Source organism: Lygodium microphyllum, chromosome 18 (genome assembly GCF_053477565.2).
Source record: "Lygodium microphyllum isolate KBCC chromosome 18, Lygodium_microphyllum_v1.1.10, whole genome shotgun sequence".
Classification (NCBI taxonomy): domain Eukaryota; kingdom Viridiplantae; phylum Streptophyta; class Polypodiopsida; order Schizaeales; family Lygodiaceae; genus Lygodium; species Lygodium microphyllum.
Genome location: NC_141152.1, coordinates 68582779 through 68600364, shown reverse-complemented (window position 1 = coordinate 68600364; position 17586 = coordinate 68582779).

Sequence of the window (17586 nt, the reverse complement as noted above, 5' to 3'; positions counted from 1 at the left end):
AAAGCTAATGGGCATCCAAGAAGTCAGGCGGTACCCAAATACAATGTCCAATACAAATATTCAAATTGTGCACCCATGCGCATACAAAAATAATAAATAAATATCAAGTGCTTTGATAAATAGGCACGGCAAGATATAGGCACCATGCCTAAGACAAGCGCCCATCAAAATATTGACGATAATTTGAATACACACTATCCTTCAATGCTTTCCACTACTACCGCTGCTATCTCTACACATCAACTGAAGCATTCACAATTGTTAGTAAAATAATACAATTAAATCGACAAAAGTGAATACCTAGCAGCCTTCAGCTACATAAATAAATTGGTTAGAAATCAATCCTAACCTTAATTTATCACGAGTGCGCACTCTAAACTCATAAACGTTTATTAATTTAAATATGTATTTTGCGAAATCACCCGCTATGAAATCACCCATGTACACATAAAATTAACAAAACGCCCGAAAAGGATAGGCATCCCCATCGACTTCTCGGACAAAGAATCCACTTTGTGTATGAGCCCCGGTAATAAAATTTTATGGAATCCACCGTAAAACTTTACGGAATCCACCGTGTAATATGCCTCTTGGCATCATACCCCCGGGGTGGGATAGTAATTGTCCTCAATTGCTATTAGCTCAATGTGGAGCTAGAGTGGGGAAAGCATTTAAGTTTCTAGCATGCATCCATTGGGCCTCTTCAATAGGATGGTTTTTAAACTTGACCAAATATCTAGAATATCCATGGCCAGTTCTACTGGTCATAAAGTCAGTATCTATAATAGTTTCAGGTTCAAGGATTTCAGTTTCATCATCTAACAAAGGAGGGTTTTCATAGACAGGATGTACAGGTAATTGGCCTCTAAAGGGTCGTAATAAACTGATATGGAAGGTGTTGTGGATTTTCCAGTGTTGTGGTAGTTCTAGTTTAAATGCATTGTCATTGATATTGTGAATGATCTTGAATGGTCCATAGAATCTAGGTGCTAATTTCACAACTGGGTGTTTATCTACACTTTGTAATCTAAAATTTTTCTATTCGTAACCAAACATAATCATCAACTTTAAAATTCATAGCTTGTCTTTTCTTATTTTCTTGTTTTGTATATCATCAGTAGTTTGAATTTTGTTTGATAATGATGCAATAGGCGTAGGCAATCTATATCCATAAATAACTTCAAATGGTGCTTTCTTTGTAGTTGTATGTGGTGTATTGTTATATGCAAACTAAAGTAAATGTAGATGTGTATCCCATGTGTGTGGTTTTGAAATAGTGTAAGCACGTAAAAGATCTAAAATAGTACTGTTAGTAGCTTCTATTTGACCGTTTGTTTCAGGATGAAATGCAGATGAAAAATCAATGTTTGTTCCTAAGTTAGCAAAAAAAAAATCCAAAAATTGTTACAAAATCTAGAATCACGATAAAAAATAATAACTTTTGGTAAACCATGATTAGTGAAAACAGTTTTCAAAAACAATTGAGCAGCTTGAGATGCAGTTAAAGTTTTCTTACATGGAATAAAATATGCTTGTGTCCTAAACTTGTCTACAACAATCCAAATCATATCATGGTTAGCTTTAGTGTTACGTAAACCAGTGATATAATCCATTGAAATCTGTTCCCTTGGTCGTGATGGAATAGATAGTGGCATTAGTAAACCATATTGTTTACCATGGTGTCTTTTAACTCATTGACAAACTAAACATTCAGATACAAAGTTAGATACATCAGTGTCCATATGTGGCCAATAAAAATCTTCAATCAATGTACATAAAGTAGATATAATACCTCTATGACCTTGATATGGAGGACAATGAATTTAATTCAAAACAAATGATCGAAATGGAACTGCCACACATAATCTTTTTTCATAAAACATGAATCCATTATTGTAAGATAGTGAATCAATAGGAATCCAATTATTTGCAACTAATTTATTCCAATCAGCTTGAAAAGTAAGATTCTGATAATAAGTAGCTCTCATAGAGATAAGGGAATCAAATGATATCACAGAAATATTATGAATTGTTGGTCTTTTACTCAAAGCGTCAGTTACAACATTCTCTTTTCCTGTTTGATATTGTATAAGGGGATGAAAACTTTGAATAAAAGCGGCCCATTTAATGTGTTGGTCAGATATTTGTGTTTGACTAAGGAGATGTCTAATGCTTTGTTGGTCAGTTTTAATCATAAATTCAGATACCATTAAATAATGTTTCCATTGACGTAAGGCTTGTACTACAGCTAGTAATTCCTTATCGTAGGTAGAATATTTAAGTTCAGATGCATTGACGTAAGGCTTGTACTACAGCTAGTAATTCCTTATCGTAGGTAGAATATTTAAGTTCAGATGGTTTCAGTTTACAGCTAGAGTAGGATATGGGATGATTATCTTGTATAAGGACAGCTCCTATTCTAGATTCACTAGAGTTAGTAACTACTAAAAAGAATGGTCTATTGAAGTCAGGTAGTTGTAATACAGGAGCATGGGTTAATGCATCTTTTAATAAATCAAAAGACTTTTGTTGATTATCAAACTAGTTATACACAATATCCTTCTTTAAAAGTTTTGTCAAAGGTAATGCAAGTAATGAGAAATTTCGCACAAACTTTCTGTAAAAGCTAGCAAGACCTAGAAAAGAACGTAACTCATGTATATTTTTGGGTATGGGCCAATTTAAAATTGCTTCTATCTTTTTAGGGTTGACTTTAATACCTTCTAATGAAACAATATGTCCTAGATATTCAATTTCTGTTTGGAAGAATTCACTCTTTTCTGGATTAGCATACAATTGATTGTCTTTTAACAACTTAAAAACTAAAGATAAATGTTCATAATGCTCATTCTCATTTTTACTGAATACCAATATATCATCAAAGAATACTATGACACAACGCTGACATTTCAGAAATATGTGATTCATCATACGACTAAGTGTGGCTGGTGCATTAGTTAAACCAAAAGGCATAACTAGAAATTCATAGTGTCCAAATTGTGTTCTAAATGCAGTTTTGAATATATCAGATTTATCCAATCTTACTTGATGATAACCATATTTAAGATCTATCTTACTAAATATGGCAGATCCTTGTAGCTTATCCATAAGATCATCTACCCTAAGAATTGGATATCTATTCTTAACAGTAATTTTATTTAGGACACGATAATCAATGCACATGCGATAAGTATTATTTTTCTTTTTTACTAATAAAACAGGTGCACCAAATGGAAAACTACTAGGTCTAACTAATCCTCTGTTAAGCAATTTCTCTATTTGATTTTGAATTTCTTTCTGTTCAATTTGGTTATGTCTATATGGTGCTTTACATGGTGGTTGTGTTCCAAGAATTAGATCTATTTTGTGATCTTCAGGACGTGAAGGTGGTAGTCCAGGTGGTAAATCGGTAGCAAAACAATCTTAAAATTGAGCAAGAAATTGTGTATGCCTAGGATGCATTTGTTTTTCTTTAGCTTGAAGTTCATTTACCCATATTAAATAAGACTTGCTACTTTTACGTAATGCACATTTAGCTTGAGTATGAGTAAGTAGTGGAAAATTATTGGAAGCGTGCATACCATGCAATGTGATTTGTTTTCCTTGAAAATAAATTTTAATTGAATGCGTAGAATAATCTATGTCAGGATTATATTGATGACGCCAAGGCATTCCTAAGATAATGTCACTAGACTGCAAAGGTACAACTAGGAAATTTCTCCGTTCAGTATATTCACCAATTTTAATTTCTAAATGATGCACTTCTTGTGTTCCATTATATCTTGTGCCTAAGAATGCAGCTTTAATGTGATAATGTGTAGAAACAGTTTGTAATTTCAATTCTTTGACTAACTTTGCAGAAATAAAGTCATGTGTGCTCCCATCATCATGTAAAATAGTCTTTTCTTTACCATACACAAAACATTTTATTGTTAACAAAGAATGGGGAGTTGGCATACCTGGCAAAGTATCTGAAGTAGTACCAATGTCGTCGTCATCTTCCGTAAAGTCAAGCATTTCCTCACGTTCTTCTTCTTCGATTACTCCAAGATAATTGATATGGACAGGTGGATTTTTGGTTTGGCAATTGGCTGCTAGATGTCCAGGTTGATGGCATTTGTAACAAACTATGGATTTGGCTTTGGATACATTGTTGGTAATGGCAGGAAGTTTAGGAATGTTGGGATTTGACTATGAGGATGGCTTAGGGTTTAGATTGGTATTTGATGGCAAAGCAGGTGGTCGTGTCCAAGACTTACGGAATGAAGATGGAAGAAAATGACTTTGGTTGAATCTTCGAAAATTTGAATTGAATTGTTTGGAACCATAGTTACCATTAGTTGGAAATTGTTGTGGTCGATTGTCTCTTCCGCGAATCTTGTCTTCAATGTCATGGGCCAAGGAAATTGCATCTTCAAGGGTTGTTGGCTTGAACATATTGACTACAGCATAGAAATGTCCAAGTAGGCCAGACATAAACTTGCGTTTGTGAGTTGCTTCAGGTACATCTTCGAGCATGCGTAGTTGCAGTAGGGCATTCCAAAAATGTTCAGTGTATTGGGAAATAGGTTCGCGATCTCTTTGCTGTAGAAGATCCATTGCTTGATGGCTTTTTCATGAAACTAAGGAGAAAGGAAATTCTGCAAAAATTTCTTTTGGAAACTCTCCTATGTAGTGGGGCAATCAATGCTCTTGCGGACCACAGTCCACCATAAGGATGCTCGATCAACTAAATGGTTGGTGACACATTTAATTTTTTCTTTCTCAGCGTATGCTTCTTCATGGAAGTAATCATCAAATTGACTGATAAAAGCAAGTACAGTCTTTCCATCTTGTGATCCATTGAAAGTACGAAATTTGAAGTTTCTTTTACTTATCTTTGTTTCTTTGCGGACGGATTGGGCTTCAAGTGTCGCATCGATGGTACATTGTATAAGATCTTCGGGTTGCGGTCCATCTTGGTCGGTGGTAGATCATTGCAAATTGGCCAATTGAACTTGCAAAGCTTGTTGGGCTCTTCATTCTTCATCAAGCTGCATCATAATCAAATCCAACTTTTGCTCCATCGTTGGTTCGAGTAAATCACCTTCAGCCATAAAATCTCCATGTTTTGTTTAGTCATCCTGTAAAATCCAAAAGACCTCACACTCTTGAAATCTGATTAGCGGGATGAGCGTAGCTCAAAGGCGGGTATACAAGGCTTGTATATTTTGTTTGGCTTTTATGGTCTTTGTCCTTTCCATATATGGTATTTGTTGTCACAACCGTCTTTGTAGAAACGGTGTATAATCTTCGTATGACCGTATGACCTTCTACGGTTATTGAAACTGGTTCAGCAAGTCTACAAGTATGAACAGGGTCTACCAGAGAGCAATAAAGGGATTTTGTGCTTCTGCGTGTGAACTGTCTTTATGGGAGTTGTTGAATACATCTTTTATGGACCTTTGTGACTTGCAGAATTAGGAAGACTTGAAAGACTTGGAAGACTTAGAAACTTAAGGCTTTATGTAGCCTATGTGATTTTCGGGTATCTCAGGATATTGACGACAAAATCGGCGTCCTCTAGGACATATTCTTGCCGCCGATTGATGAATTTCGTGGAGTAAGCTCTTTAAAGCTTACTATTAAGGCTTAATAAGCTTTAAGTTAAAGCTTTTGAAGCTTTTGCGCTATGGAAGCTTACTGTTTGTCTGTTTGAAAATGACTTGAAGAAGGAGATGTCCACATGGTCCTCCGCTTACACAGGATGGTCCTTCGCGATCAAAGGGTACAGAAGGGGGTTCTTGACTGCCAGGAACACACTAGTATCAACCGTTCGCAACGAAACTGACTGTAGAGCTCGATCGTTCTAGGAGCTCCGTCTTCGTGCAAAAGTGATTGGAAGCTCTCGATCTCAGCTTTGCTTTGATACCACTGGTGCACAGATCAGATGCCGTAAGCATGCTTAGTGAGCATTAGAAGGTCCCAAAGAACAAAAGAACTCTACTTTTTACACACAAATCAATGTAGAAAGCTTGCATGACATGAACAAGAGACCAATTGGGTGCAATCTCCCCCCATGCCTTGTGTGAGCGCTCCACCAAGCATGTATTTCATATATTATTCATCTTCAAGCTCAAATAATAGCCCAAATTAAAAAATGGCACACTTTAGCTTTTGAGTTTGTTTTTGTGCCAATAGAGAATTAAAGCTAATGGGCGCCCAAGAAGTCACGTAGTACCCAAATACAATGTCTAATACAAATATTTAAATCGTGCGCCCATGCACATACAAAAATAATAAATAAATATCAAGCGCTTTGATAAATAAGTGCGACAAAATATAGGCGCCATGCCTAAGACAAGCGCCCATCAAAATATTGACGATAATTTGAATACACACTATCCTCCAATGCTTTCCATTGCCACCACTGCTATCTCTACACATCAACTGAAGCATTCACAATTGTTAGTAAAATAATACAATTAAACCGATAAAAATAAATACCTAGTAGTCAACAGCTACATAAATAAATTGGTTAGAAATCAATCATATTCTTAATTTATCATGAGTGCGCACTCTAAACTCATAAACATTTATTAATTTAAATATGTATTTTGCCGAATCACCCGTTATGGAATCACCCATGTATACATAAAATTAACAAAATGCTCGAAAAGGATAGGCGTCCCCGTCGAGTTCTCGCACAAAGAATCCACTTTGTGTATGAGCCCCGGTAATAAAATTTTACGGAATCCACCATAAAACCTCATGGAATCCACCGTGTAATATACCTCCTGGCATCACCGATGGGTATGATGCATTCTCTCAGGTCTGCATTTTCTAAAGATGACTAATTATCGGGGCTAAATTCCCATGATTGTCATAAGATATGTCAGCTTTGTACTATGAATGGATTGTAAGTGGCCTGCATATTTTGCTATTTAGAGTGTAGTCTTTGTTCATAATGCTTCTTCATTTGTGGCAATTTGTACCACCGATTGCGATCGCAGGATGCCTTACTCCAGAAATATATGGGACAATTTACAAGTTGCCAAATTTAGTGCAATGGATCTCATAGAAGGAGATCAAGACATCCTCTATTGAATGCGCAAGGTGGGGAGCAGTGGAGACGGTCTGTCTCTTTGAGAAGTACCTATCCACTAGCATACTCACGATACAAACCCACCTTTTGGTGCATCTTGTAGATGAAGTGGAGATTTCTAGACCTATCCATATGCGATGGATGTTCTTTTTTGAGAGCTTCATGAAAACCCTCAAAGGCTTTGTGCGACAATGAGCTCGGCTAGAAGGTAGTATGGCTGAAGGTTGGTTGGTATCTGAGGTGTTAGTGCATATTTCGCAATGGCTACCAACAGTGGATTCAGAAAATAGTATACTATGGTCGCTGAAGGACGATGATAGACTGACCCGACATGTGGTGGTTGGAAATGAGGTGGAAAAAAGAATGCATGTTGCAATGGAGGAGAAAGTGAATCGTTTTTGTATGTTGCACCATGCCTCCATGGAGACATGGCTAACTAGGCACAAGCAAGCCAGGAAAGATCGGGAAGAACTGTGATTTGAATTTCAATGTAGTACGTGTCATTGATCAATTCGATATCCCGAGGGCATGGAGGAGATGCCGCAGTTTATGTTAATGCGACGGTTGCATGGAGCTTTGACCCTTGTCATGTTGCTGTGTATCCGAGGTGTGGAATCCACCAAAAAGTTTGTGTGTGACATTCATATTTTGTGTATACCTAGTCATTGTGTTTGCATTTTGTTCTGTGTGTGGCTTGCGTGTTTGTGTGTGTATAAACCCTAGTTTTTTTGTAAGTGTGTTTGGAGTTGTCTTCTTAAACCCGTGTGTGTGATGGGACTTTGTTCCATTGTAAATAATATTATATGTGTGCATTTATCTCTGTGTGTGTGTGAATGAATGCTTGTGCATATGTGTGTGTGTGTCAAAAATATTGAACCGATGCCAAGGTAGTTTGCTGAAGCTATCAAAGCGGTACAAGAAATCCCAGATCTAAGATAAGAAGAAATGCAAGAATGCCCTACAAGTGGACGACTAGGAGACTTGATGAATGGGTGAAGCAGGAATGACCTTGTTGACAAGCTTGGACTTGCCCTAATTAGTTCGACTGTCCAACGTAATAGAGGCACAACTCAGCATCCTGCAGAAAGATTGGATACAATATTAGAGGAGACTGCAGCACGGATTGAAACATCGTCTAGTGTGTCTGAAATGTCTGTTGGCTTCAGATGCTTATCAAAAGATTTAAATCAAGTTTTATCCTTGTTTTCTGAAGTTGTTCAGCACCCTTTGATGTCAAAGGATAAGTTGGAACTTACAAGCACACAATTGCCGGGGTCTATAAAGCGTCAGGGAGATAATGCACAGGAAATTGCAGTAAGGGAGTTTGCAAAGCTATTGTATGGGAAGTATAGTGCCTATTCACAGTACTTCACAGAGGCATCTGCACGTATGTGAAAACATAGTCGTCGAGCTTAAAAGGTGTAACCATCCTAAGGGAGGGATGGAAGACAACATTCTGGAATGACAATCGCCATTAAAGTTTGCTGAAAAAGCACAACATTGGATTTTGTGTGGCTGATTACAGGTGCTACAACTGGATACGAAGCCTCATCTTCATCAACGACTTGTCAGCTTTCTTCAACTATTCCAACAATTTACTCTTCACATGAAACAAAGGATTATGCCATAGCATTGATAGATTAATTCGGGAGGCGCCATTAGCACAACGTTAGCTTGACTAATCTAACTATTGGGGCGTTGTCAACAATGTATTTGTTCCATTGAATGGAATCCCTTTCAGTAATGTGGCTTCCTACAGTGACGAAACTTTTGGAATCTCAACGCGTGTACCTTATTTCTACTTATCTAGTCTTGATCCAACTCTAAGAGCAGAAAAGAGGAAAAAGCTCTGTATTTTTGGGAGTCGCATTTGCTAGATTGGTCGGGAGGAGACGACAACAATTCTAGCTTGGCTTGACAATAGAAGGAGAAAAGAATATGTGTTCCTTCTCATGGGGAGTTGCAGAAGTTTATGGTGAAAGAAAAATCTATTCTATCTATAAAAGCGGGGACTGATTCCTGCTTTTTCAGGGATGAGTCTTGGATTTTAGGGGTAGTTTTCGTCGATCCAGGGGAGAGAGGGAAGCAGCGACGACGACTAGCTTTGAAAAAGCTCCTGCAATTCTGATGACACAATTGTATTAAGGAGATTGGCTTGATTTGCAGTGCACCTCTAAATAACAGCTGGGAGTGGAATTGAGAAGGGAGGCCTGTCTCTAGGAGGAAGGAAGTGGAAGCTGGTGCAGCCAGGATTCTTAAAGTTTGGTCCCATGCTCCAATTACAGATGCTGAGGTATTGAACCAGCTTGAGCTTGATGAAGATGAAGACATTCCTGTCTTGAATCTTCCTCTCAGAAGGAAAGGGAGAGCTTTGTCACAAGCCTTGACTACACGAGAAAAAAAACAGTGTGTCTAGTTCAGAGTAATGAAGAGAGGCGACATTTATCTCAGAATGAACAGTCTAAAGCACAACATGGCCATTTAACTCCTCTTTTTAACAAGGGGACTTTAGTAAATCAAGCAGCCATTGGACATGAGCCTTCAGTAGAAGGAAAGTGTAAGCTACAAGCTGCCTTTCCAGAAAGTACAGAAGTGGATTGCAATCAACAAAGTATTTAGTCTAACCATGGACAATTTGATGTAGGATCTACAAATGCATCAGAATTAAAATATGGATCACTTGACCAGAAGCAAAATAATTTGGTGATTACTCCATATAAGAATGAAGATCATGGAGTAGAGACTAACATCGTTTGAACGCAACTTCCTTTCTTGACATCAGTGGAGCATGAGATTGTGCTAGAGACTTGAGCAGGGAAAATTCACTGTGATTGAAGTGCCATCCTAGAACTGGCTTCATACTTCCAATATTGATGCATTCATGCAAGTGGATGTTGAAGAACATGAACATAATTGCTCTGCATGCTGTCTTTTTTCTTTGCTGGTCATTAACTGTCAGAAAACCTCCAACTTGAGGCTTGGATGCACAAAAGACAACTGGACATACAGTGACCACTCTTCTCAATGCTCTCGGTGAACTTATGGCCGCATCAAAATCATCTACTAATGTGGTCATGGATAGCCCTATGCGTGCACTGATTATGCGAATGATACAACAGTTTGAGACAATACTTAAGGTTCGGAGGTGTTCCTTAACCACCACATTTGGTACAGGGTACTAATTCCACTTCACCTTTTGTGACAATTGGGCATTTAGAGTAATTCTTGAGCTTGAGATATGAGCTTGAGAGTTGAATTTTCTACTTGAGATTGGGTGGCCTAAAAACCAGTGGACTCATCAAATTTGAATTCATATTGTATTTTGTAAACATCTTGGTAGTAATACAATTATTACTTGGCATCAATTTCTCATCTTGCTTATTTGCTTGATTGATCTTCTATCTTGAAATTCGTTAAGGTCCTCTGTGGTTGCGACTTTGCTTTCGAAAACCCTTCGACATCTTTGGTGAACCCGACGTGAAAGCGTCGCATTTATAAAAAAAATTCAAGATAGGAGATACTTCAGCATCAATTTCAGCCCCTTCTACGATTCCTACTTTGTCCTCTACTTCGACTCCATCATCGACTTCTGCTTCAAGTACTTCTATGGATGATTTAAAGCAGATTTTGCAGAATATGTATATGTATATGCAACTTCAAAATCAGCAGACACAATTGTATATGCAGCAATAGCAGTAGTTACATCAACAACAGTTGTCTCAACAAAGGCAACTATATTCGGAGCAAGAGAATGCAATCAGCGCGACTAAGGCAATTGAAGCAGTTGAAAATGAAAAGAAGCTATTTGATGGCCATAATGTATCAACTTATTTGAAGACATATGAGATTAAGATGGGATTTTTTGGAGTACCAATAGGACTTATGAGTAAATATTTTCTTTGCCTTGTCACACTCGCCTTGAGGGTAAAAGTGATTGATCTTTTCCTTCAAAATTCTCATTGGCAAGATTTTAAGAAGGCCTTGAAAGAGGAGTATTTTCTTGAGGACTTTGGGATGGCTACACGGCGGTCATTTTGAGAGTGGGTCTACATGCCAAACAAAGGTCTACCTGCTTCAGAATTGATACAAGAATTTGAAGAGAGGTACAGTCAGCTTGATGCTATTGAACAAAGAGCATTGGATATTGAGAAAGTTGAGCTTTTCTTGCAAGCTACAGATCTTGCTCTTCAGGAAGAATTAGGCGAGCTTCTTGAGGATCGCACGAAGCCTATGGGTCTTAAAACAGATTGGCAAGACGCCTAGGATGCGGTATCGACTTTGACCAAGAGGCGGATATGGAAGACCGCCTACAGAATGGATGTATGACACCGACGCCGTCTTCTACTCCTATGTCTGCTTCTACCCCTGTCATTTCTTCTCTTCCTCAGCCAGTTACTTGACCTATGCCAGTGCCTATTGTTTCTAATCCTCATGTTCCAAGACTGATGCCAGCTCCTTCTACTCCAAAATCATCCGTTCCTTTGGTTCCTTCCTCTCTTGATGACATAATCAAAAGCATAACGGATTTGACACTGGAGTCAATTAAAGCAGAATTGGTGGGAAAATCAAAAGAGCAGTTTGCCTCAACCGCACCTACTATTTCTTCTAGTGCTCCTAGTGCACCTAGGAGTGCTCCTAGTGCACCTAGGAGAGATCAAAGATGTATTTGGTGTGATAGTACAAACCATCAGCATTGCAAGGATTGTGAATCTTTTCAAGATTCAAGGAGGAAGAATTTGGTATTTTGGGGACAAGATGGCAAGATCTGGTTGACTGAAATAGGACATCTGCTTGCTACCAATTTTGGGAAAGGCGGAATGAAGAAATTAGTAGATGACATGGTTGTGCGTACTTCTTATGTGGTAGCTAGAGGAGATGCCTCTGCATATGGAGTCTAGATTGAGAAAGGTTCAGAGAGTCAATCACCATTATGGACCTATGTTATAGAGACAGCAAACAAGGGGGAAATCCAGTAGACTGTTTTGACTAGGGCAAGTTCTAGCATCAGATCTGAGATAGGTTGGGATTCGCCTGTTGACAGGTACACTATTTATGCCTACTTGGCTAAGTCTCAAGGAGCAGACGTACTTGTTGAGGAGAAGCGTAAGAGGGATGAAGAGAATCCAAATGTAGTTAAAAAGACTAGAGGGGGTGAGTTTGTTACTCCACCTACTGTAGGGCCATCTTCGAGACCAGGGTCAAAATGACAAATGGAGGATGCTCAAAAGAAAGAAAAGAGGCAGGAACCTAGACAGAGAAAGCAGCCAAGATTTAGATTAATGTCCGATATTGAGATATCTATCTACGGACATGAAGAAAATATTTAATGACAAGATACTTGGTAGTGAGGTGACTTTTACTATTTTTGAGGTTTTGGGCATCTCGAAAAGAGAGTTTCAAGATCAGTTCTAAGAAGTCCTGAAGAGGAAAAGACATACATTGCCTACTACTACTGATACACAAGGAGTTTTGATTGGGGAGTTGGATGAAGATGAGGATGAGGTTATGGTTGAGAATGCTTCTATTTTTCTGCAGACAAAGAAGAGAGTCCAGCCTATGCATTATGCTGAAATTGATGAGCCTATCTTGGTACCGCGTAGTCACTTTTTGCGGAGTCATTGGGCTAGGGCAACTACGAAAACAATGGTAAAAATTGGAGAGAAATAGGTGCCTTATGTTGCTTTGGTGGATCATGGTTCAGAGATCAATCTCATAGTTCGTGGAGTTTATGAAAGTAATAGATGGCCTATGGATGTAGAGCATGGGTGGCGTATGAGAGCTGCCAACAACACTGCAGGTGATTTGTATGCTGCCTATCCCAGTGTCAGGATCTCTATTGGAGATGTACAGGAGGATTTCCATTTCTTTGTGCAGGATTCATGCTCTTAACCCATAATCCTAGGACAGCCATTCATCACAGAGATGCACATGGAGACGAAAGTAATGGATGATGGATCTACTTATGCACGGATTCGCAGTAAAGATGGTATGAGAGAAGTCCAGTTTATGACTGTGTGTGTAAAGCATGCTAGAAACAGGGATACTCTTCGAGATGCACCTTTGCCCATTGTGGGGGATTCGGGTTTTCATTAGGTACTGCTGTTCCGCGAGACAATGGTGGTACAGAGCAGAGGAGATTGGAGTTCTCGCCTCCTAGTAGTAGTGTTTTCTCCTCCAAATTTTTTGGAATTTTAGCAAACAGCTCCATGAGTTATCCGAAGATTTCTAAGTTTTTAGAGCTGCCAGGCAGTACATATGCAGGAAGGAGAAAGATTTGAAAAATGTAGGTATTTTAGAGGATGATTAGCATATAGATGGAATGTATGATATTATGGTTTGTGCAAATACGATGACAGAGATGGAAAATATGTTGAAAGATGATACGCAAAGTTGACTCAGTAATGTATCAGTGCAGTCCCTGGACATGTTTCATGAAATTTCAAATTTTGTGTCACAAATAGAGTCAGAGGCTGAGGTGACTCAGCAAAAAGTGTTGAGAGCTGAAGAAATTCAGCAAACAAAGTTTCCGGCTTATTATGATCAGCCTACAGAGACACAAAGGGCTGAAAACTTTCAGCCAACAAAGTTTACTACTGAAATATTTTAGCATCTAGAGTTTAGGGTTGTTCCTATGCAGTCCATAGAGCAGAGAGCTGAGGATATTCAGCCCCACCAGAGGGCAGGATTGCTGATTTACAGCAAGATTTGAGTAGTGCAGAGGATCATAATGAAGCCAGGGTTGTCACAAAATACAAGACTGTGGATAAGAAGGTGAAGCCAATAGCTGGACCGCTTCCACCTGACAGTGATCAGCAAATAGAGAGGGCTGCCAAGCATCCAATTTTGAGGAACCCAGAGCATATAGGCCATAAATTTTCAGCAAAGACTCTTGATGAATTAAAAATTGGAAATGGTGATTTCTTGCTACCCTCAGAGAAGCAGTGCTTTCAGGATATGCTTGAGCGACATGGAAGGGGGTTTGCTTTCTTCTCGCATGAGATTGGATGTGTGAATCCGAATATTATTGCCCCTATGGTGATCTTTACTATTCCTCATATTCCATGGAACCTCTGACCTATTCCAGTGCCTAGGGCACACCTGCCAAAGCTAGTTGACTTGTTGAATGAGAAAATCAAGATGGGAATCCTAGAGCCGTCATCTGTACCATACTCAAATAGGTGGTTTACGGTTCCAAAGAAGAATGGTACTCTCCGATTTATATAGGACATGCAGCCATTAAACAGAGTTACTATCAAGAATGTTGGTATAGGTCCAGTTGTGGATGAGTTTGCAGAAGCATTTGCTGGATATGCCATCTATTCTTTAGGTGACTTGTATTCGGGATATGATTTCAGCTGGCCTTGGAAAGCAGAGACCTAACCACTATGAGAACTCCTATTGGGCTTGTCAGGATGTGTACCTTGCCTCAAGGTGCCACTAATTCTATTATGCATATGATGAATGCCATGCATAAGGTCCTTTGTGAGTACATACCTCAGCTTACCATGCCTTTCTTGGATGATGTGCCCATTAAGGGGTGTGCAGAAGAAGAGAAGAATGAGAGTCTACGTGAGCAGGGATGTAGATACTTTGGGGCTGATCATATTGCAGCTTGTGAAAAGATTTTGGCCAGGTTAGAAGAAGTGAACTTGACACTATCAGGGAAGAAATTTGTTTTTGGAGTAAATGAGGTCATCATTGTTGGACATATATGTGGGTATTATGGCAGGAAACCTTCACCTACGAAGGTGGATGCTATAGGAAAGATTACGGAGTATTGTTCTACCACTTCAGAGGTATAGAGATTCATTGGAGCCTATGTGTTTTACATGATTTGGATACCCCATTTTGCACACATAGCAGATTGTTTATATCAGCTGCTTCGAAAGGGGCAGAAATTTTATTGGGATGAGAGCCACACTGGAGCCATGCGAAAATTGAAGAAGTTATTGCAGATTGTTCCTACTCTCAGGAAAGCGGATTATAATTGTGGAAGACCTATTGTATTGACAATTGACACTAGTCCAATTGGCATAGGTTGGGCTGTGGGTCAAGATGACGCAGATGGAAACAGGTACGCTATTTGCTTTGGGGAAAAAGTCCTAAACCAGAGACAGAGGAGGTATCCGCAAATCAAGAGGGAATTACTGGGAATTGTTACGGCTCTCAAATGTGACAAAGAGTATTTTATTGGAGCCCCAGTTTTGGTAGAGACTGATTGCTTGCCATTGATAGGTATGATTACGAGTTGCTCTACTTCGGATATAGCTATGTTGAGATGGATCACATACATCAAGTCATTAAATCTGGAATTTAAACACATAGCAGGGAAGGATAATCCAGTGGCGAATATGCTGTCTAGAGCCAGATATGATGATGAGGAGACACTACTTGCAGAAGAGGATGATGCAAAAATTTTAGCCACTATGGTTGATCATGTTTGCCATGTCTATGATATTGTGGCTTTCATAGAAGAGCTCTATGTTGGAGATTGGTTGCAGATTGGCAAGTACCTTAGTACACTAAGAAAAAGAGATGAATTGATAGATCAGAGTTCAAGAAGATCAGAAGAAAAGCCTATGGTTATTTTCTCAAGGACGGATTTCTTTGGAAGCACCCAAAGAAAAGAGATGGATTACCCTTGCAGGTTGTCTGCAATAAAGAGACCCAGTTAATAGGTGATGAGAGAGTTTCATGAGAGTCCTTGGGCTGGTCATAGAGGATTGTGGGCTACTTATGAGAAAATCAAGGAAAAATATTGGTGGAAAGGCATGTACAGAGATGTTTCTCGCTTTGTAGAGACTTGCAAAGACTGTCAGATGTATTCCGTAGTGCGTCATCGAGACAAGCTTCACCCGACCTATCTGCTATGTATTCATTATAAGTGGGTAGTTGACTTGGTTACTATGCCAATGGGTCTATGGCAGATGAGATATATTGTATTGGCTAGAGAGGATCTTACCAATCATGTTGAGGGCAGACCTTTGAGAACGAAGACCACTAGTGCAGTGTGTAAGTTCTTATTGGAAGAAATTTTCTGCAGGTATGGTTGTGTGGGTAAGATCACTACAAATCATAGTGAATTAGATGCAGATGAAGCTAGGGAGTTTTTGTCTCAACTAGGAATCAAGTTGGCTCTAACCACAGCATACAATCTAGAGGGAAATGGAAAGAGTAAAAGAGGGCATCCACCGATAGTGAAAGCATTAGCCAAAGCATGCAGAGGACGGATTGGAGAAGGGCCGAGACTTCTACCATTTGCTTTGTGGACTGATGTTATGACAGATAACCTTGTTGATATACCAGAAATAGACAATGAAGAGATTGATCTGTACGTGGATCTTGACGACAATGATCATGGGTATTTGGCCCATCCAGAGGATGTGCAGGATCAAAGGGGGTGGATGTCATGCTGCTGCATCTCCGAGGTGTGGAATCCACCAAAAAGTTTGTGTGTGTGGCATTCATGTTTTGTGTATACCTAGTCGTTGTGTTTGCATTTTGTTCTGCGTGTGGCTTGCATGTTTGTGTCTGTATGAACCCTAGTTTTTCCATAAGTGTGTTTAGATTTATCGTCTTAAACCCATGTGTGTGCTGGGACTTCGTTCCATTGTAAATAATATTATATGTGTGCATTTATCTTTGCGTATGTGTGAATGAATGCTTGTGTGTGTGTGTGTGTGTCAAAAATATTGAACTGATGCCGAGGTAGTTTGCTGAAGCTATCAAAGCGGTACAAGAAGTCCCGGATCTAAGATAAGAAGAAATACAAGAATGCCCTACAAGTGGACGACTAGGAGACTTGATGAATGGGTGAAGCAGGAATGACCCTGTTGACAAGCTTGGACTTGCCCTGATTAGTTCGACTGTCCAACATAGCGGAGGCACAACTCAGCATCCTGTAGAAAGATTGGATACAATATTAGAGGAGACTGCAGCACGGATTGAAACATCGTCTAGTGTGTCTGAAATGTCTGTTGGCTTCAAATGCTTATCAGAAGATTTAAATCAAGTTTTATCCTTGTTTTCTGAAGTTGTTCAGCACCCTTTGATGCCAAAGGATAAGTTGGAACTTACAAGTAGACAATTGCTGGGGTCTATAAAGCGTCGAGGAGATAATGTATAAGAAATTGCAGCAAGGGAGTTTGCAAAGCTATTGTATGGGAAGTATAGTGCCTATTCACAGTACTTCACAGAGGCATTTGCATGTACGTGAAAACATAGCCGTCGAGCTTAAAAGGCGTAACCAGCCTGAGGGAGGGATGGAAGACAACATTCTGGAATGACAATCACCATTAAAGTTCGCTGGAAAAGCACAACGTTGGATTTTGTGTGGCCAATTAGAGGTGCTACAATCGAATACAAAGCCTCATCTTCATCAACGACTTGTTAGCTTTCTTCAACTATTCGAGCAATTTACTCTATGCATGAAACAAAGGATTATGCCATAGCATTGATAGATTAAGTCGGGAGGTGCCGTTAGCACAACGTTAGCTTGACCA